Raw genomic sequence first — 21258 nt, 5'->3', positions numbered from 1 at the left:
CAGGTGATCTGCCCACCTCTGCCTTCAAAAGTGCTGGGATTACAGGCATGAGCCACCACACCTGGCTGTCTCTTAAATCTTTGAGCATAAAAGCAAACAAACAAACTACTTTGGCTAAAGTCCCTGGCTGCTTTTTAATTCAAACAATTTTTATGTGTTAGCATAGAATTCCAAAGTAGCTTTGAAGACAGTCTCTTGTTCAAACAAATTTCATGCCTTTTTCCTCATTCTTCTAATTTTTAGAAGTCTACTTTCAAAAGTAAAGTAAGTTTTAATTTGCCATCAGCAAGTTTGAGAAATGATCATTTGGTGTATTCACTCTTGGTGAAATAGAGGTTTATTGAGCAAATTAATAGGGCAAATTGGCTTCAGGAAAAGATTTTGAAAAATGTTCATCACAAGTTAGTAGTGCACTGTTATCAGTGAGATAGGTGGAACTCATTGGGATCACATTTGCAGAGTTTGTCTTCAAAATACATGTCTGCAAATACATGTATCCTCCAATCTCCACTTTCTCTCTATCTCCAGGCACTGAGAAGCCTTTTAGGAAAACAGCATCTTTATGTAAAGAAAATCATCTGAGAAGATTCTGATTTTCACCCCAACTCAATCATTTCAAATTTTGCTGCACATTGAAATCACCTGGGAAACTTTTACCAACAACCCTGATAGCCAAAGTTATATCCAGTGCTAATTATTGAAAATGAGGCAGTTATTAAAGCTTCTCAGGAGTTTTTAATGTGCAGCAAAATTTAGAGCCACTGCCTAATTTGAGTTTAAGGCAAGAAACTGCTTCTGTTTGTTGGGACCTTGGGCAAGTCGGTTTTAAGATTTGTTTCCCTGATCTATAAAATGAGTGTTGGATTAAATGTCTTATAAGGTCGTTGGTCCTTTCCAGCATATATCTTCAAATTCTGTGATTTTAAAATTATTTCAGAGATGAAAGCTACTTGAAGCACTATAGACATATCCATCTGAAGTGCTAATGTTACAGGCTTTTTAAAAAGTGCTATTACTAAAATTGAGGTTTGTCTTCCCTCAGTTATTTTGAACCTCATTGTAGATGCTGAGGGCAAATGGAAGCACATAACTTATGTAAGAGAACCTCTTGTTTTCTGATACACAGCATCAGTGGGTAACTTAGGAATACAGTTACATATCTGAAGAGTTGTATCTGTTCATAAATATTTCAGTTAAACTAACTGAAGATACCTGCTATTGATATTACACTGTGTCATGCTACATTACCTTGTTAGCACTGCTTATTTGAGGATTGCTGTACCTATCGTTGATGTCATGTGAGCTTATATTTTCTAATAATTATGCAAAAGCAATTTCAAATAATTTTATTTGTTATAAGGCACTTTCCTTATGTTATGCATTTTTTGGGAAATAATTTAAAAAATGGGTGAGTAGGAGATAGTGAACTAAACTAAAATGCAGGGCCAAACATCTTAAAAAAGAAACCACTACTGTGTGGCTGGCTGAAATTTAAACGTATGTACACATAGATATAAATTGCATGAGTCAGGGTTTGGCGGCTCAAGCTGTAATCCCAGCAATTTGGGAGGCTGAGGCAGGCAGATCACTTGAGGCCAGGAGTTTTAGATCAACCTGACCATCATGGCAAAACCCCATCCCTACTAAAAATACAAAAATTAGCCAGGCATAGTGGCACCAAACTGTAGTCTCAGCTACTTGGGAGGCTGAAGCATGAGAATTGCTTGAACTTGGCAGTTGGAGGTTGTGGTGAGCCTAGGTTGCTCTGGGCTACAGAGCAAGACTCTGGGTCACACAATAAATAAATACATAAAATAAATTGCATGTGATGAAAGGTTTTGTGGGTAGAAGAACATATAACAGGTAAATATGTTATTATTTATATATTATCATCTACGGAAACACGTTTTCTAACAGCGTATTATATTGCCTTGCATTTTTGTTCTCATATTTTTGCTAAAACCCAAGAAATGAAAACAAGAAAGTGCCCTTATAGTACTGTTCTGAACTAGAAGGTTTTAATTTCACGGCTGCTAGGAGAGTTTCCACCACACCCTTTTAAAAAATGTCTTCAGACCTAACAAATGATAACATCTATTGTTATGAATGTTTTTCCTTCCACAGTGTGGCCATGGAGATATATTATCGTATCAAGAAAAGGTGAGCTTTTTAAAAAACTGTTTTGTTATTCTGGCTAATTACTTTGCAAGCTATCAAGCTCTTTAGGTCACAGCTCTACTCATCATGAGCTGTATTGGGCCTACTAAAATATCCAAACAAATTATTTGTGTTTTCTCTGGTCCTTAACACTTTTAATTCTTAGATGATTGGGAATCTCAAAGAGTATGTATTTATATTGATGATATTGATATTTACTGTCATAGAACTATAAAATTGAGATTTTTTTTTTAAATCTGTTTTTAGTTTAGATTTCACAGCCTTACCACTGTTGAGATCTTGATCTAGATAACGCTTTGTCATGAGGACTGTCCTGTGCATTGCAGAAAGTTTAGCAGCACTGGTGGCCTGTACCAAGTAGATGTCAGTAGTAACCCATGACCCAGGTGGTGACAACAGAAAATGCTCCTTGAACAATATTGTTAACATAAAATTTTTAATGAGAACATAGATTGTCTACAATAAAAAGTTGAGTAAAAAGTGTGTCATGTATTTATATTATTGAAAACCTCGAATGTCTCAATAGAAGACAGCTGGATTCTCTAGGTCTTTCTTTGCAATTTGCTTTAAGAAGCAATAAGATGGCCAGGTGTGGTGGGAGGCACCTGCAATCCCAGCACTTTGGGGAGGCCAAGGCAGGCAGATTTATTTGAGGTCAGAAGGTTGCGACCAGCCTGACCACCATGATGAAACCCACCTCTACAAAAAATACAAAAAATAGCTGGGCATGATAGTGCATGCCTGTAGTCAAAAAAGGGAAGCAATGACATGACCTAATCTCATGCAAGTATGTAGTTGGTAAAAGGTGCATTTTAAAGCTTTTAGACAGTTGTGGGTATTTAATAATAAGTGAAAACTTGACAAGTGCTACTTTTTAAAATTAGTTGCAGTGGTATTATACATGTTAATAAATTTATTTGATCAGTAATCTGTCTTGCATGCTAAATGGATCTTTTCCCCCATATTTGCATTTATACTATCATACATTAGTTATTTGGAATATATTGGTTTATGTTTTATTGTGTCAAAAACCACTTTTAACTACCAATATTATTTTTAAAGTCTTTAAGTGTTGAAAAGCTGTCAAGCCTATAGTAGAAGGAGCGAGATTTTCAGAGTCCTCAGGAAAGCTTAATTTATCATTGGAACACATGTTTATTTTCCTTGAAGTGACAACCTCAGTTCATTTATTTTTGAGAATGATAGTTGTCTTTTTTTTTAGACTGAGTCTCACTCTGTCACTTGGCTGTAGTACATTGGCATGATCTCAGCTGAAGCAATTCTCTCACCTCAGACTCCTGTGTAGCTAGGACCACAGAGGTGTGGCACCATGTCTGGCTAATTTTGGTGTATTTTTGGTAGAGACAGAGTTTCACCATGCTTCCCAGGCTACTCTCGAACTTCTGAAGGAGCTCAAGCGATCTGCCAGCTTTGGTCTCCCAAAGGGTTTGGATTTTAGAGGTGTGAACCATTGCACCAGCACAGTAGTACTTTTAAATAAAAATGGTGTTCTGTGAAAAAACTGATTGTTCCGTCCACAATTAAATCATGAATTTTTTTTAAACACAACCAGACTGCAGTCAGCAATAGCGCTTCTTCTTAGCTTTCTACAGATTCAGAATATTAAAGAGACATGTCAAGATTTAGTAACACCATTAATTTTTACCACCTCAACAAAGACATTCTTAAGTACTTTAGACTGCTTTTTAACTGTAAGGGACAATAAAGAACAGAATTACTACCAGTGTAATTGGTACCACTGCCTTGATTTAGGCTGAGAAACCAGCAGTTTTATCCACTTTTGCTTTTATACAGTTATGGCAAGTGTCTATGAAAAAGTAGTCAGTGTCTTTGTATTACTTTCTTAATTAAAAAAAATTTTGTATCAACTTTCTGAGGTTGAATTAGTATGATTATCAGAACAGTGTCCAGCAGACACAGTGGCTCAGGCCTGTTATCCCAGCACTTTGAGAGGCCAAGCAGATGGATCACCTGAGGTCAGGAGTTCACAACCAGCCTTGCCAGCATGGTGAAACCCAATTTCTACTAAAAATACAAAAGTTAGCTGAGCGTGGTGGTAGTCGCCCGTAATCCCAGCTACTCAGGAGGCTGACGCAGGAGAATCACCTGAACCTGGGAGACAGAGGTTGCAGTGAGCCAAGATCCCACCATTGCCCTCCAGCCTGGGCAACAAGAGTGAAACTCCATCTCAGAAAAACAAAAACAAACAAACAAAATAAAAAAGAAAAACAAAACAAAACAGTGTTGACCCCTTAGGCCTTCTCAGAAAGGGTCTTCGGGATCCCCAGAGGTCCACAGAGCACATTAGTAGAACCACTGGTTTATCACACAGGCACAATGCATTAGTTTTATAAAATTTAAAGTTAATCAAAGACAAGCCTCTTTTTTTTTTTTAATTTAATTTAATTTTTTTTTTTTTAAGATGAGGTTTCCCCATTTTGGTCAGGCTGGTTTTGAACTCCCGACCTCAGGTGATCCGCCCGCCTTGGCCTCCAAAGTGCTTGGATTACAGGCGTGAGCCACTACGCCTGGCCCAAAACCAGCCTCTTTTAAAATAAAAGGGCAGATGAGTTTTTAATTCAAACAACAGAAAATAAATAAATTCATCATGAAAGTATACTACGGAGGACTAAAACGAAAGGAAGCTAGGAAATCAGAATCACGTTTACATTTATTAAAGTCCTAAAGACATTATTGCCCAACACTACTGCTTTGGAAAACATTCTTGTGTTTCAATGTGTGGTTAAGAAGACAGAAAATATGTTTGGTTTATTGCCATTGCCTATTAGGGAGGGTCAATACCTATAGGCAGTTCTGACTGGTTATTGTGAAAAAGACTTCACAGTACAGGATATGATGTGCTGAGGAAGAAGAGGTCGGGAAAGGTTCTGCAGGGCAGGATCCAGGAGAAGAATTTGTAAAAACTGTTCGCTTTGGTGAAGTAAACACCAAAGCACATAGGAGGTATTATTATACTAAACAGGTATTATACTAAGATATTAACAGTTTTTGAAGTAATGCACATTCTTATTTTATAGAGATGGAAATAGAACTTTGGAAATCTTTGACGAACGTATATTCCCACTTCATGTAAGTGGCACTTTTATTGAGGTTGTATTTTTATCATAGACTTGTATTTGTTTCATGCTGATGTCAAAGCCGTCTTTAAATCCTCCCCATTTTGTGTTGCATTTAGTCCTCTTAGGTGTTGTAAAAAGAATGTGTTAGAATAAGAACTGATCTGCACCTCTGTTTAGTTAGTGAACCAGTATGAGTAAATCTACTATCGAAATAACAGAAAATGTATCTTTTAAAAGACAGTTATTAGTAGCCTCAAGCAATGTGAGTACACATAAATACTTTTAACACAGAAGCATGACTTTTATGAAGAGACTTAAAAATAATTTAAGTTTAAATCAACCTACATGTTATAAAAAATTTTAAATGTACTTCCTCAAGTACATAATAGCCACATGTGGCTAGTGACTATTGTATTTAACAGCATAGGCTTAGAGCCTCATGGTTACAGGAAACTGTATTTTCTCAAAGTTTATTGCAGAGAATGACATACCATCAGTAAGGCATTAAAGCCTAAGAGTAGCCTACATTTGGATAGAATTATGTGGGGCAAAGAGTAAGAAAGAACAAAAATTTTCTGAACTTTAGCTCATATGATTTTTAAGTGAATGTTGATGAGTATTAAATCATTATGGTATTTTAAGATCCCACTGATCATATTGTAAAAACTGAAAGACATCTCACCAATCAAAATTATTGTAAATGATACATGGGCACAAATGTGAACAGTGCTGTCTTAAGAGCACTTCAGGTTTTCCCTTCAATGGATACTTACATTGCATCCTTTCTTCTTTCAGCGAGGCGAGGTTCTGGAAGAACACTTTAGGTTTGATCCTGCACACAAAGTAATTTACAAATTTATGCGTACTCTGTTTTGTGTCAGAAAACTAGAGGCTGACTTAGCAATCATAAGTTTGGTAAGATATTTTCTATTTATAAAACATCTTTAGAAATTGGTCTTGTAGTGCAATCTGGCCAATGTGGTTAAACCCTGTCTCTACCAAAAATACAAAAATTAGCCAGCCATGGTTGCACGCCCCAGTAATCCCAGCCACTCAGGAGACTGAGGCAGGAGAATTGCTGAACTCAGGAGGCAGAGTGCAATGACCTGAGATCAAGCCAGTGTACTTCAGCCTAGGCAACAGAGCAGGACTCTATTTCCAAAAAAAAAAAAAGAGAAATTGATCTTGTGAACAGGGTAGTATGTTCCTGATTTTAAATGAAAGTAGGTTTCTGAAATTATCTCAGAACTTTAAGAGAAACTTATGAAAGCAAATACACATATTTGAGTTGAATCATCATTATGGCTTAAATGTTGCCTTGCGTTTCTCATTACAGAACAATTGCTATTAAAGGCAGCAGGAGGGATTTCTGATTTCTCCCCCCACACTTCAGTGCACACATGCACACGCAGTGCGCACACATCCAGGGCATGTGGAGGGCTTGGAATGAAGAGCAGTAACAAGACCATCTTGTTCATGGGCAAAAATGCATGCCATTTTAGGTCTAAGCTGAGTCCCAGGGTGTATCCCCAGGCAATTCTCATGTATGTTGTGATTGAGAACTACTGCCCTCCATTCATTGTTCCTTGGATGTGTTAATCTACCCCCGCTGGGCAGAGTAGGTAGCAGAAATGTTTGGGCTGTGATTGTGATATGGCCCCTTACTTAACCTGATGAAACAAAATCTCTGTAGAACATAAGAATAAAAGGCATCTACTCTCTGGTCAAAACCAGGAGTATTCTGGTTTTTCATAGGAGTTCTTATCACAGCACTTAAACTGAGCTAAATCAAAGGCCAGTGCTCTGTTTTGCAGGTATACATAAAAAGACTTCTAAAGTGTACTGATATCAACTTATGTCCAACCAACTGGAGGAGGATTGTCTTGGGAGCCACTCTTCTTGCCATGTACGTTTGGAGAGATGTGGCTGTGTGCAATGAGGACTTATGCAAGCTCTTTGAGAAAATGACAGTGGACCATATGTGAGTTTGTACAGTTTTTGTGAACTTTCTAACCGTTTTTGAATACTTTATTTGCTCCCATAAACTTAAACACTTTGAGAAATACTTTTAAAGTTTACATTATGCAGATAATAAGAATGGGCATAAATACCGCATACTCTTTCTCCCCAGCTTCAGAAGAACAGTTCATATTTTTCACTATTCATTCGTAGGTCTTGGTAAATTGCCATTGTAATAATCTCATAAATGGAAAAGTATTTTTCTGATGAATGTTTTTGGCAAATATCTTAACAGTGTACAATGAGAAATAATAGTACAGTCAGTTTCCTTATGGCCTTTACAAGCTGTCTGCAAGTTCTAGTCTCTTTGTGAGGAGTGCATATCTGGCCTTTGAAATAATTGTTTGCCCATTGATAGGTCTGGGGCCTCTGCATTGTGAAGTATAGCTTCACCTGGAGCCATGCGTTGTGTATTTGTGTTTGCTGGTGTTCTCCCGCTTTTCTCTGAAGATCTGTTATGTAGAAACCTTGAGATACAGAATAGCCACAGTTCCCTGTGCCCCTGTCCTCTCCCCATTAGGAGTGTTGCATCACTGGGCTGATGAGTTAGAAGTTCCAGTGTTCCCCTCAGGCAGTCTGAGAAACATTGCTGGGGCATCACCCCATGCTCACCACACTCAGGAGGTTCCTGGGGCATTAATGCAACCACAGCAGCCCTTGGGGGGCCCCAAGTTATCTATGAGAATGCAAGAAATCTTGCTGAATCATGGGGTTGCTCATAGATGGCAACATGACACTGAAACAGGAGCTCCATGGGTCTTTCTTTCAGTCTGGCCTCATGACTGCTGTAAAGGGAAGGGTCTTGGAGCTGGTTGGTAGGGTGAGCCAGGGAGGCATTTCCAGCAGAGGCTCTCACAGTGTCCGCTAGACAGCGAGAGTGGCTTTGTGGGTGACACTTAGGAAAATCTGAAGGAACACCTTTTGATGACATAGAAGCATATGAAGCGTATGAAGATGAAGATCCTCAGGCAGTGGAAAGAGGTTTTCATGTTTTGTTTTTTTGTTTGTTTTTGTTTATTTCTTTGTATTTACATTTGCCTATTACTCCAGATAAGACTGTGATTCAGGATGTATGCAGTCACAAATAGAAGTCTGCCAATTGTGCTCCACACAGGAACAACAACTTTAGCAACTATCTAAATAAAAAAGCACCTCCATAAGAACTTAAAATTATTTAAATGTTCATGTGACGTGGTTTTAATGTCATATCACTGAAAGAGGCACTGAACAGCATAGAAAAGACAGTCTTGAACTGTTGATACCACCACTGTGAACCTGTGGCAAGGAGAGAGGCTACATGCTTGGGGAAGGGAGAGCACCGCAGCTGTGGGACTTTGCCTGAACTCAGTGCCGCCTCGTCATAGCAGAAAACAAAACAAAGCTGAATCCACCCAAAGCCCACCCACAGAAAAAACATTTAGACTATCCCCAACCATAGGGGAATTATTCATCCCTGTGGTTGGAACTTGCATGGTGAAAGCCTGGCTACCATGGGATAAAATAGTCTGGGGTCCGTAATCAACCTGAAAGCTTGTCTAGGTCACAAGGACTGCAACTCCTAGTGCCATCTGGACAGACCTAGTACTGTCCAAGAGGTAATGGCCACAGGGGTGCTTGTATCAGTCCTCTTCCAGCTCCAGGCAGCTTAGCACAGAGAGACAGACTTCATTTGTGGGAAAGTAAGTGAAGAAGCGAGTCTCTGTCCATTAATCTGGAGAATTCCTTCAGGTCTGATCTCAGACCACCAATGTGGAACTTCCACAATTCTGCAAAAACCTATGACATTCTTCACAGAAATAGAAATTAAAAAATGAATTCTAAAATATATAGACAACTACAAAAGTCTCAGAATATCCAAAGCTAACCTGAGCCAAAACAAAGCTGGGGGAATTACATTATCTAATTTCAAATTACCCTCTACACCTGTAGTAACCAGAACAGCATGGCACTGTCATTAAAAACAGACACGTAGCCCAATGGAACAGAATAGAAACCCAGAAACCAATTCATACATCTGCAGTGAACTCATTCTCTATGAAGGTGCCGAGCACGTGCAATGGGGTAATGACAGTCTCGTCGGTAAGGGGTGCTGGGAAAACTGGATATCCACATGCAGAAGAATGAAACCAGGCCTCTATTTCTTACCTTATACAAAAATCAAATCAAAATGGATTAAAGATGTAAGTCTAATCTGGGCGTGGTGGCTCACACTTGTAATCCCAGCACTTTGGGAGGCCAAGATGGGAGAATGGCTTGAGCTCAGGAGTTCAAGACTATCTGGGCAATGCAGTATTTCTGTCTTTTAAAAAACTAAAAAAGATTTAAATCTAAGACCTCAAATACGAAACTAAAATAAAACAGTGGGAAAACTCTCCACGATATTGGACTGGGCAAATATTTCTTGCATAATGTTTTATAAGCAAAGGCAACCAAAGCAAAAATGGGCAAGTTAGGTCACATCAAGTTAAAAAGCTTCTGCACAACAAAGGAAACAGTGAACAAAGTGTAGTGACAACCCACAGAATGGGGGAAGGTATTTGAAAACGATCTGACAAGGGATTAATTACCAGAATACTAAGGAGCTGAAATAACTCCATAGAAATAAAAATAACAATCTGATTTTTAAAATGGGCAAAATATCTGAATAGACATTTCTGAAAAGAGGACACATTAGGCAGGCTTGGTGGCATGTGCCTGTAATTTCAGCTGTTTAGGAGGCTTAGATGTGAAAATTACCTGAGCCTGGGAGGTCAAGGCTGCAGTGAGCTGTGATTCTGCCACTGCACTCCAACCTGATTGACAAAGTGAGACCTGTTTGAAAACTCCTTCAGAAAGGCATACCAATGGCAAACAGGTATATGAAAAGATACTCAACATCAATATCGTTGATGTTCAGAGAAATGTAAATCAAAATTACAATGAGAGATCATCTCACCGCACTTAAAATGTCTCTTATTGGAAAAACAGGCAATAGCAAATGCTGGTGAGGATATAGATCAAATGTAACCCTTGTACGCTGTCAGTGGGAATGTAATTTAAATACAGCCACTATGGAGAACAGTTCGGAGGTCCTCAGAACTAAAAACAGAGCCACCATATGATCCAGGGATCTCACTGCTGGGTATAAGCCTAAAAGAAAGGAAATCAGTATATCAGAGAGATACCTGCCTCTCATGTATGTTGCAGCACTATTCACAACAGCCAAGATTTGGAAGCATTCTGAGTATTCATCAACAGATGAGTGGCTAAAGAAAATGGTTCATATACACAATGGAGCACTAGTCAACCATAAAGGAGAATGAGATCCTGTTATCTGCAACAACATGGATGGAAATGTTAAGTGAAATAAGCCAGACACAAAAAGACAAAATTCACCTATTCTCACTGATTTGTGGGAACTAAAAATTAAAACAGTTTAACTCATGAAGATATAGAGTAGGAGAATTGTTTGCACCTGCTGGTAAAAGTAGTATGGAGGATGAGAGGAGTAAGGGGTGATGGTTAATAGGTGCACACATTTGGCTAGAAAGAATAAATAACATCTCGTATTTGATAGCACAACAGGGCGACAACAGTCAAGAATTATTTAATTGTACATTTTAGAGTAACTAAAAGAGTGTAATTGAATTATTTGTAGAAAATAAAAATAAAAGGATACATGCTTGAGGTGCAATGGATTTTCCATTTACCCTGCTGTGATTATGCCACATTATAGGCCTGTATCAAATAATTGTATATACCCCATAAATACGTACACCTACAATGTACCCCCCAAAATTTTTAAAGACTTTCATTCAGAATTAACACAGTGTATATTTACAATTGAAATGAGGCTTCTTGTAACCAAGAAGAGACTAGTGATGGTTTGTTGCTGTTCAAATGGCTGCTAAGTTACCACTTAGCTAATAGTATAAACTGAGTTGTCATGGTGATATTGCTAGAAGCCATTTTAGTAAAGGATTTAACAGAAAATGAATGTCATTTGAAAGTTGCAGAAGCTAAAGTTCTCTTAATCACTACTGTCATCAATCCGTAAACTGGTTTCATTGTGTGTGTGTGTGTGTGTGTGTGTGTGTGTGTGAGAGAGAGAGAGAGAGAGAGAGAGAGAAAGAGAGAGAGAGAGAAAGAGAGAGGTGGAGTTTTGCTTTTGCTGCCTAGGCAACAATGTGCAATGGCATGATCTTGGGTTCAACCTCCACCTCCTGGGTTCAAGCAGTTCTGCCTCAGTCTCCTGAGTAGCTGGGATTACAGGCATGTGCCACCACATCTGGCTAATTTTCTATTTTTAGTAGAGATGGGTGTTACATAATATTCAGGAGGCTGGAGAGACCAATGGGTGAAACAGAAGGATTTTATTAAGGTGGCCACCAGCTCGGCGGATTTGCATCTCAAGGCTGAGAGCCTAACAAAGACAGGGCTTGATTTGTTACACAGCCAGGATGACATAGCAACTAACAGGTGTACAGAAGCCAGAGGAAAGAACAGTTAACTTGTGACGTGTCTTGTGATGTATGTTACGTTTAAAAATCGCATTTTGAGAAACACATTGCACATTTTTGGGGTATTATATTACCCTGTGACCTTGCAGCTGGTCTGAAAGAAAAATGGGAGTCTTGAGATACCTGGGAAATTTGCTGAGAAAGTAGGGAGACTAGATAAGGTAGATTTTTGTAGGGAGTTAGTTAATTTCAAGCAGAGCTGGGGGTTAGGTTTTATATTGAACGCAACAGAGTAAACTTTTATTATGTAGCAATTACAGACTACTATAGTTATTATTTAATTTCCCTCTTCAGGGGTTTCTCCATGTTGTTTCTCCATGGGTCACTCTGGTCTCGAACTCCTGACCTCAGATGATCCACCCATCTTAGCCTCTCAAAGTGCTGGGATTACAGGCCTGAGCCACTGTGCCCAGCTTGTAAACTGATTTCTTGAAGGGAGCAAAATTTGTAATGATGAACACTTAGCTCCACTATAGTGGCAGTTAAATAGATCTCAAGACCTGCAGCTAATCTGGTGGGGCTCTAGCTCTAGTTCCAAAGTAAGGGAATACACAGAGAAATGTGCAGGTGTCCACAGATATGAGCTCCAGAGACAGTGATGACAGAGATGACCAAGATGACCAATTCTACATAGTGCCGTTTGTGAACAGAAGCATCAGGAGCTATGCTCTGAAAAGGAGCTATGCTCACGATCTTTGGACATTGAAAAACATTACAACAAAGTGTTTAATGGACATTTATCTTGTCCCTCTGCTGTTGATTGTTTATAGTGGTCTCTTTTTGACTGTAAATTGAACCTTTTAAAAATTATTGTCTATCAGATTTTTCTTGAAACTTTTCAACATCTGTTAGTCTTGTTAGGATGTATTTGTCTTCAGAAACATCACTAATTATCAGGGAAATGCAAATTAAAACCACAATGTAATACCACCTTACTCCTGCAAGAATGGGCCATAATTAAAAAATCAAAAAATCATCTATGCTGGTATGGATTAGGTCAAAAGGGAATACTTACACTGCTGATGGGAATGTAAACTAGTACAACCACTATGGAAAACAGTACTGCCATTCAATCCAACAATCTCACACTGGGTATCTACCCAAAGGAAAAGAAGTCATATGAAAAAGACACATGCACCTGCATGTTGATAGCAGCACAATTTGCAATTGTAAAAATGTGGAACAAGCCTCAATGACCATCAATTAATGGGTAAAGAAAATGTGGAATATATATACCATGGAATACTGCTGAGCCATAAAACAGAATCAAATAATGGCCTTTACAGCAACCTGGATGGAGGTGAACGTAGTTATTCTAAGTGAAGTAACTCAGAAATAGAAAACCAAATATCATGTATTCTCCATGAGAATCCAAAGTCATAAAATGACAGTGGCTTTTGGGGACTAGCGGGGGAAGGTTGGGAGGGGGGTGATGGATAAAAGATTACATATTGGGTACACTGCTCAAGTGGTAGGTGAACCAGAAGCTCTGATGTCACTCCTAAGGAAATTATCCATGTAACCAAAGCCACCTGTTTCTCAAAAACGACTGAAATAAAATTTAAAAACATTATTGATAAACAACTTAAATATATACACATGTATACACACACATGTACATGTAAGTTAAACTGAGCAGCTTCTAGTCTGAAAACTTGCTGGGCTTGTAAAGGGTATGCTATTCAGCCATTTGAAAAACACCAAAAACTAAGGAGATACATATCCTGTAGGGATCATTGTTTTCTTCAATAACTACTATTAATAAACACGATCATTCAACGAAATATCATATTTTACACAGTTAAAATAGGTTTATGGAAATACAGAAAAGAGATTATGAAGTGCATATATTCCTATAGTAAATTAAGTCCTGGTCAGCTGATTATTCACATATCTGATTGACATTCCCATCATAGCCTTGTGATTATATGAATAGGAAATTAATGTTGGAAGTAGTTTCAGCTGGGTTTTCAGTGAAACCAATGAGAAAACCACATATCTGCTTATATCCTAACTGCTTTCCATACCGGAGAACTTAAAGCATTTGTTGACTTAGCCAGTGGATAAAACATTGAAACTTTAAAAGCAAGAAACCAAATGTGCTGTTGAGGTATTGTTTTTATACAATTAAGTCTTTACAGTGATTACTATGAGAGTGGTAAGATTACTCTAGTTTTATATTTATTTAAACATTTGACCAAGTGCTGGATACAGTGGCTCATGTCTGTAATACCAGCACTTTGGGAGGCCAAGGTGGGAGTATCCACTTGATCACAGGAGTTTAACACCAGCCTGGGCAAAAAGTGAGACCCTGTCTCTACAAAAAGAATTTTTAAAAATCTCCCAGTTAAGTGGCATGAGCCTGTAGTTCCCAGCCTTGAATGGCTTAGCCGCATGGGTTACTTGAGCCTGGGAGGTTGAGTCTGCTGTGAGCTAGGATCATGCCACTGCACTTTAGCCTGGGTGACCCTGTCTCAAAAAAACAGAAACAAAACCTTTGGCCAGGACAGGTGAATGATCATGCAGCAGAGGGTTGCTTCCAGCCTGTTCCCCTGTCGGTGCATTCAACTCATCCCCACATTCTGTTGTGGCCAGGGGTGACAGATGCTGAGCACCTTGTGGTTTCATTTCTAACTCAACTCAGGAGAAACACTGTAAGGCTGGCGTCCTACTAGAAGGCATCTCATAAAATGAATTCAGTTTAGCCAAGATCTTTCTACCATTGGAGGGGTAAAGAGTATTCCTGCCCCCTAATAATGACAGCTAATAAATGGCATTCATCATTTCTGTCATCTGATCACTATTGTGGTGTCTTGGGAGTGAGCATGAAGTCTGAGTTGTGCAACGGAACACTCAAGAATGAGCCCCGAGTCAGCTGCACAAGTACAGAGGAGGCCGTCGCCTTTCTCCTCATCCCAAACGTGGGGTGCTGGATTCAGAATGGACTGCAAGCAGCCATGCCCTGTTTGGACATTAGCATAGGAACCCACCTGCATGTGTTTCAAAACAGAATTTGGAGTCATTCTAGTAGCTCAGTGTGATATTTTTAAATAACTAGAGAAAAGTTTTGTTAACTGACAACAAAAACAACTGCCATTAAATGCATATAGTATTGTTTAAAAAGTATCTACAAAATTGTAACCTCAATGTTTTCTTGCAAAAGAAGTTAAAGTAATACAGAGACCCCTTCAAATGAAGAATCACTGAGAAACAGAAGTAGGATAACATTTACTTATGTATCTTTTTGAAGATTATACAAGAATGAATTTGCATCAGGCGTTTCAATTTATGAACATTAGTAGGATTTCCCTCTAGGGAAAGTTTTCACATCAATGTTGAAGAAATTCTTAAAACTGTAAACTTTTCTGTATTTGGTAATCTACCAGGGTTCCAATCCAATGTGCTTTCTTATATTTATAAGGTCTATCTCCAGTGTGTATTATCATGGGTCTTGGAGCAAATATCATGTAAATGAAGGCATTTCTACATTCTATACATTCATAGGTTTTATTTCAGAAATGAGTTCTTATCTTCATGTGGAACTGGAACAACTGAAGACCTTATCACATGTTTCTATTTATAAGGAATTTCCCATTGAATCCTTTCATGTTTTCAAAGAAATAAAAAAGCTGAAGCTTTGCCATGTGTCTTAAGATTATGTCATTTTTCTCCATATTCAATGTGAAATATGTCTTTGAAAGCATAGGGGAAAATCAAGTTTATTAAAACAGTTTTTACATTCGTGTTTTGTTTCCGGTACAAGTTTTTTTCTGAGTTTTTAAAGAGAATTGGGAAAGTTGCATGCTTTCTTGTATTTCTTCGCTAGATCGGGTTCTGTCCAGTGTGAGTTATTTCATGAATTCTATGAGCACTTGAGAGCTTTACCACATTTCTTACACACGAATAACGTTTTTGGAGATAGCCCAGTGAACTAACATGGTCCTGTGATGGTTTTGTTGTGTTTCTCTTTCCCCAGGAATGAGTTGCAAAGGTACTTCCTGGAGCTAATTAAAAATAATGTCGACGTTCCTCTAAGCGTTTATACCGGACACTATTTCTGTCTTCGTGCCTTGGCATTAAAGCATGGCCTGGGTTTGCCAACTTACCTTCTTGACAGAGAAAGAGCATGGGATCTGGAGGTAAGGCTATGAAGTTACTAAGTGGGTTTTCAGTCAAACACCAGTTCCAACATTTATGACTAGGTCATATGAAGTAGTGATTAGAAAAATGGAAAGCTTCAAAATTAACATACTGAAGAGCTTATTAACCTTTCGGCATTCTATTTCCTGTATCTCTTATGGTTTTTATAAGGATTCATGTTTTTTGAAAATTATAGATATTATCTCTTTTGTGGACATAATTCAGAATGTTTTAATCAAATTAAATTCATTCTTAATGAATTTGAACGTTTTGAAACTTTGCCCTTGCAAATAGTCATACAGAAATGATTTCTTGCCATTGTATTTCTAACGATGTCTGCATACGTAATGAACTTACCACTTTGACTGCTTTTTATTACTCAGTTTGCAAATTTCTGTCATTTTCTACTGTGTATACCACAGTGCAGTCAGTCCCATGGGTGTGTTAGACAAACCGTTAGTGCCTAAGCCGAGAGACATGCACTTAGACAGTATGAGGTGTGCATGTCTCAAGTACCGGCTCAAGGAAGTACATGGGATTTTACTGGAAATGATAACTTTTATGGAACAAAGTAATATTTCTGGTTTGTGACTTTTGGTAAGTACACAGCAAAATTACTCACAGCTGACAAGGATGAACATTTAAAATAGGCATGTTCTGTGGCATCGTGGAAGTATTTTAAAATAATACAATTTTCTACCATAATCATGAAAGTAGTGCCTTTTGATGCTTAATCATTAGACTTTGTTGACATTTCAGTACAATCGAGCACATGCCTGCCTGGTTACAATTTTCTTTCAGTATATAATAACTCTGTAGATTGGGTAGAATGTGAATAGATTATTAATAAACTAACTTTGCAAAAGTGCACTTTTATTATTTTTAAGGCACAAGTGCACAGGTAACAGATGATAGTGTTAGAAGCCTGACACAATACAATGACATTCTTGGGAGCCCAGTTTTTAAGTAACTTGATAAAGCAAGCTCCCCTTTGCTCCAGCAATCTAATTCTAGCCCTGAAAGGAGATGACCTAAGTAAGCTGCCAGAAGTTGGCAGTGTAAACCTCAGCCGAAGTAGCTGTAGCTGAACTATCTAAAGGAGTCTGCATGTGTGGCTTCTCATCAGTGGTGATTGTTAAAAGGATGGAACCCTTTTTAAAATTGTACCTCTTTTCTATTTGACATTCTTAGGCTTTATCAAGGATGGAACAAGATGAAGTGTTCTATACTGCTCGAAAGGCCGGGTCTTTGAGTGCTGGTGACTTAATTGGTCTTCAGCGCGCTAAGGCCGTCCTCTCCTGAAGGAAGAAATGAGGGGTAATATAACATCTGAACCCCTCACCAAAAAAGACAGGAAAATACCACCTCTCCTGCTAAATAACTAGAAAAGTTTGTATTTTCAAAAGAAGAAATACCTCAATTCAAGTTAACTCAAGGACAACTAAGATTGCACTTTATAGTAAAGAATGGGACCTTGTCAGGGCAACAACACAGTCTTCCACTCTTCTGTCCCTTTGAATGTAAACAGTGTTATAGAAACCACTCCAATGTGAAGGCTCCTTCTGCCCACTCACAGATACTTGCGTAATGCGTTGGCTGATAGCTGTGAACTGTGTCAGGCTTTTTCTGTTTTGTTTTCAGATGAGTCTCTGTTACCAGGCTAGGGGGCAGTGGTGTGATCTCGGCTCAAGGCAATTTCCACCTCCCGGATCCAAGCCATTCTCCTGCCTCAGCCTCCCTGCTTAATTCAATGTTTTATTTTAAGTAGCTGGGATTACAGGGGCACCCGGCCTATGTAAGGCTTTTAAAACAATGGTTTAAATTTTTAGATTTTAAAAGATAACTTTGATTTTTAAAATATTTTTTCTTTTCCCCCAAATTGCAGTATTAGTATTAAAACATGTCAAAGGAGTTCATGAATAGCACAGTCTTTTCTTCCTGAGGGTCCTCCCCTTCAGGTGTCCCGGCCTGCTCGCAGCAGCCATAGATGGGGCCTTTATACTGACAGAAGCTACAGAGCGCTGGAAAGCTGAGAATGCACAGGCAGGCATGATCAGAGTTGAGAATAGGAGGCGGGTTGTGATGTCCTCTGTGAGGGAAAAATTGTTATTGTCCTGGGGCTGTTTCTAGATATTGTCAAATAAATTCAGATATAGGTAAGACGTGACTTTATTCTAAAGGAGTATTGCAATGGGGAAAGCTCCAAGCATCAGATCTGCAAGCATCTCACAAGAGGCAGAAAAGGGCTATTTTTTACGGAGGAGCAAACAAGGTTAGAAGTAAGGTGGGAGGAAGAGTGGAGAATGGCAAAATCAGATTCAAGCTTAGGGAATGTTTCAGCCAGAAGTCAGCCTGTTCTTAAGAGGGGCATAAACGGGGTTTGTATGTTGGCTCAGACTGAAGGCAGAGCAGAGTCCAGGAGCTGGGGAAAGGAGAGAAACTTAAGCAAAGTTGTGATGGAACCCAGGAGGCAAAGGTTGCAGTGAGCCGAGATTGCACCGGTGCACTCCAGGGTGACTGAGTGAGATTCTGTCTCATAAGTAAATAAATAAACATTTTAAATAAAGTCTTGTTTTAACCAATTATAGCTTGTATTTGTGTAATTTTGTTAATATAAAAGACCCACCTCTGGAAAGACTATTAGGATTTTGTTCTTACTCATATCCAACTAAATTATACCACCCCATTTTCTAAAAAAAAAAAACAACAACAATGAAGTTTCCATTAACTAATCTTATCAACTTACACAGATGATTGACAACATGCTTAGACTTTCTGTTTTGCCTAAATATTCTTTTTCTTCAACAACCTGGTCATTTTATTTTAGGACAAAAAATTTACCGCACAAGATTCCTTCTTACATAAAATTGCTTTTTTTCACCTTTATCAAAAATACCTCTTTATATCTTTAACTTTCTTCTCTTATTTCCTGGTTCCTATTACCTCATTTTATACATAACTTTTTATAAAAGCTTTGAATTAGACAAAGATATTGACCTCCTAATAAGAACATTTTAAAAGTGTTTTCCTACATTTTTTGAGTTGGAAATTACCCAGCTACTTAATATCTGTTGGTAATCTTAGATACCAAATCATATGACAAGTCTGTTTACAACCATTTATTCCATTACATTTACAACATTATTTAATATGTTATCTAGATTATGACAACTGTGATAGTCATTATTTAAAGTAAATTCCCTGTTAACCATTTTTATAGCTGTGAATTTCAGGTGTTTAAGTAATTTTCTTTTTTTGTTTGTTTGTTTGAGACAGTTTTGCTTTTATTGCCCAGGCTGGAATGCAGTGGTGCAATCTGGGCTCACTGCCACCTCCACCTCCTGGGTTCAAGTGATTCTCTTGCCTCAGCCTCCCAAGTAGCTGGGACTACAGGTGCCTGCCACCACACAGGCTAAATTTTTTTGTATTTTTAGTAGAGACAGGGTTTCACCATGTTAGCCAGGCTGGTCTCGAACTTCTGCCATCAGGTGATTGGGCCCCCTCGGCCTCCTGAAGTACTACCAAATTAGAGGCATGAGCCACCGCGCCCAGCCTGTTTAATTTTCTTAAGGTTAAATATAAGGGTATTTTACCAATAACTGAGAATGTAGATGTTTTCATTAAACCAAATTATTCCATGTCTTTTTTTTATCAAAAATTACACAAGCAAAGATCATTCTGCCTTGGGCGGGGTTGTATAGTTCTATAACCCTTATAACAAATCTTCTTAGTATTCTGCAGGAATAAGCATGAAATCACGTGATCAACAAATGCAAACAACAATGCTAGAAATTTTCACAGGGTTTCTAACACTTTCTCAATAATTTGAAAGCCAGCTTATTTATAAAAGATTTTACTTGTAACATAAATGTGAAAAAGCATTTAACTAGTCTTTTTATTGACAAAATGGTTGACTTATATACTTGTATTTCTTTAAGCCAATGACTTAGAGCTCTCTATAGTAGAGAAATACTGTGTACACAGCACATAAATACATAAATCTATTTGGCATGCTGTCAGAAATATGACTTACAGATTCATGAGACCTCTTTTCTTTCTCTGTCATAGACTTTTAAATTTTTTCATTTTTATTTATCTAAATAGTTTTTGAGGTGACAGGTGTTTGGTTATGCCACAACAAAATCACCACCACACACACAAAAAAAAGATAATTCTTTACATTTTATTTCAAAATGAATAATTGAAATAATTTTAAGTTTTTATTTCTAACACTTGGTACTAGTGGTGGCTTGTTTTTGAAGAAAGATTGATTGAGCATTTAATATTATTTGGACCATATGTAGAAAACAGTTTCTGCTTTCTTGTTCTTCAGTGGTGGTTGTTGAGATTTTGGTGCACTCATCACCTGAACAGTGTACACTACCCAATGTGTAGTCTTTTATCCCTCACCCACCTCCTGCCCTTTTCCCCAAGGCCCCAGAATCCATTGTATCATTCTTATGCCTTTGCACCCTCATGGCTTAGTTCCCACTTATGAGTGAGAACCTAAGATGTTTGGTTTTCTATTCCTCAGTTACTTCACTTAGAATAATGGTCTCCAGTTTCATCCACTATATTGTTCCTCTTCATGGGTGAGTAGTATCCGTGGCATAAATGAGGTCTAGGGAACTCCAAGGCTACTGAGAGTAGGTGGGCTAGAGACATGGGTAAGAGTGGATAATTGCTATTCTCTAGGCCCTCCCTGCTTCATGAGTGCAAGCTGCGTTAGCAGCCCTGGGTGGCACCTGCCAAGGCTGCTGGGACTCAGGGATGCAAGGACAGAAGAGGGAAAGAGGACACCCTTCTCTTCCTCACATACCCAGGGTATATCTGCTAGGAAAAGAGGGAAATCAGGTGTGCCTGCTCCCCTGTTTTTAGATGGGTAGCCATCCATCTTCCATCTGTACCCCTTTGAAATCCATCCTGAGCCCCTGGGACTCCTTTGAAAAAAGATCTTTTTCTTTCTCCTCTTCTGTCCTGTCTTCACAGAGAGGTAATTCTGTCTCTATACTATCAGACACTTTCCTCAGATGTATCCTCCAAACTGAGAAAAGTTAAGTTTTCAAACCTTAAGCTGGTTGGCTTAGGATTGGGCTCAGGAGAAGGGAACCCAGAAACACAACATGCTGGCCAAAGGACCAAGTTTCTTTTTACCAGTGGGGTTTTTGGCCTCCCTCTCCTGTGCAAGCTGGTAAAAGGCCTTGGGACTTTTGAGCGGTCCTTACCCCTCCCCTTATTTTGATTCACTTTGATTTGTTTTGTTTTGTTTGAGAAAGAGTTTCTCTCTTGTGGCCCAAGCTGGAGTGCAATGGTGAGATCTT

At 38.5% G+C, this 21258-nt stretch overlaps 1 long non-coding RNA gene across 1 annotated transcript; it reads left to right on the top strand.

Annotated features, from left to right (window-relative positions):
• The first annotated feature begins 15833 nt into the window (after window positions 1-15833).
• LOC108296322 lies at window positions 15834-17430 on the top strand. The gene is made up of 2 exons (XR_005198388.1): window positions 15834-15936; window positions 17129-17430. It is a non-coding gene; the product is annotated as an uncharacterized LOC108296322 (long non-coding RNA).
• Window positions 17431-21258: the final 3828 nt, after the last annotated feature.

Source organism: Cebus imitator, unplaced genomic scaffold (assembly GCF_001604975.1).
Source record: "Cebus imitator isolate Cc_AM_T3 unplaced genomic scaffold, Cebus_imitator-1.0 Scaffold704, whole genome shotgun sequence".
NCBI lineage: Eukaryota > Metazoa > Chordata > Mammalia > Primates > Cebidae > Cebus > Cebus imitator.
This window is presented reverse-complemented; position numbering and strand designations above follow the sequence as displayed.